Source organism: Arachis stenosperma, chromosome 5 (genome assembly GCF_014773155.1).
Source record: "Arachis stenosperma cultivar V10309 chromosome 5, arast.V10309.gnm1.PFL2, whole genome shotgun sequence".
Classification (NCBI taxonomy): domain Eukaryota; kingdom Viridiplantae; phylum Streptophyta; class Magnoliopsida; order Fabales; family Fabaceae; genus Arachis; species Arachis stenosperma.
This window is the reverse complement of record NC_080381.1, coordinates 68,349,912-68,351,428: the sequence shown is the minus strand read 5'-3', so window position 1 is coordinate 68,351,428 and position 1,517 is coordinate 68,349,912. Positions and strand designations below refer to the sequence as shown.

At 35.4% G+C, this 1,517-nt stretch overlaps 1 non-coding gene across 1 annotated transcript; it reads right to left on the bottom strand.

Annotated features, from left to right (window-relative positions):
- Positions 1-1,151: 1,151 nt before the first annotated feature.
- Positions 1,152-1,255, bottom strand: LOC130984694 (small nucleolar RNA R71). Its single transcript, XR_009088610.1, has one exon. It is a non-coding gene; the product is annotated as a small nucleolar RNA R71 (small nucleolar RNA).
- Between the last annotated feature and the right edge of the window lie 262 nt (positions 1,256-1,517).

The window sequence follows — 1,517 nt, the reverse complement described above, 5'->3', positions numbered from 1 at the left end:
TTCAATCAAATGTTTTCAAAATCAATTTTTTTCCTTTTTCAAAGATACTTACTAACAATTAATGATTTGATTGAACATTTTTTGCCTTTTCTGTTGAGGAAGGTTTTATGTTTGAATCATATCTTTTCTTGTTAGGCAAGTCATTAATTTTTAAAATCATATCTTTTCAAATTGTTTTCAAATCATATCTTTTAAAATTGTTTTCAAATCATATTTTCTCAATCACATTTTTTTAAACCAATCATATCTTCTTAATCACATCTTTTTCAAAATAAGTTTTCAATCAAATCTTTTTAATTTCTAATTTCAAAATCTTTTTCAAAAATCACTTGATTTCTTTTCCACTCTTATTTTCGAAAATCAATTAAGTGTTTTTCAAAATGTTTTCAAAATCTTTTACTTAAATTTTCGAAAATTACTTCCCTTCTTCTCACATCCTTCTATTTATGAACTAACTCTATTCCTTAATGCAAAATTCGAACTCCATCTTCTTTGATAAGTTCGAATTTTCTACTTCTGTCTTCTACTTTTCTTTTCCCTGACACCTCAAGGAATCTCTATACTGTGACATAGAGGATTCCATATTTTCTTGTTTTCTTCTCTTTCATATGAGCAGGAGCAAAGACAAAGGCATTCTTGTTGAAGCTGACCCTGAACCTGAAAAGACCTTGAAGCGAAAACTAAGAGAAGCTAAGGCACAACTCTCTGTAGAGGACCTAACCAAATTCTTCAAGGAAGAAGAACCCATGGCAGCCGAAAACAACAACAATGCCAACAATGCAAGGAAGGTGCTGGGTGACTTTACTGCACCTACTCCCAATTTCTATGGGAGAAGCATCTCTATCCCTGCCATTGGAGCAAACAACTTTGAGCTTAAGCCTCAATTAGTTTCTCTAATGCAACAGAATTGCAAGTTCCATGGACTTCCATTGGAAGATCCTCATCAGTTTTTAGCTGAGTTCTTGCAAATCTGTGACACAGTCAAGACTAATGGGGTTGACCCTGAGGTCTACAGACTGATGCTATTCCCCTTTGCTATAAGAGACAGAGCTAGAATATGGTTGGACTCACAACCTAAAGATAGCCTGGACTCTTGGGAAAAGCTAGTCAATGCCTTCTTGGCAAAGTTCTTTCCACCTCAAAAATGGAGTAAGCTTAGAGTGGAATTCCAAACCTTCAGACAGAAGGATGGTGAATCCCTCTATGAAGCTTGGGAAAGATACAAACAATTGATCAGAAAATGTCCATCTGACATGCTTTCTGAATGGAGCATCATAGGTATTTTCTATGATGGTCTCTCTGAACTATCCAAGATGTCTTTGGATAGCTCTGCTGGAGGATCTCTTCATCTGAAGAAGACGCCTACAGAGGCTCAAGAGCTCATTGAAATGGTTGCAAATAACCAATTCATGTACACTTCTGAAAGAAATCCTGTGAACAATGGGATTGGTCAGAAGAAAGGAGTTCTTGAGATTGACACTCTGAAAGCCATATTGGCTCAGAATAAAATATTGACT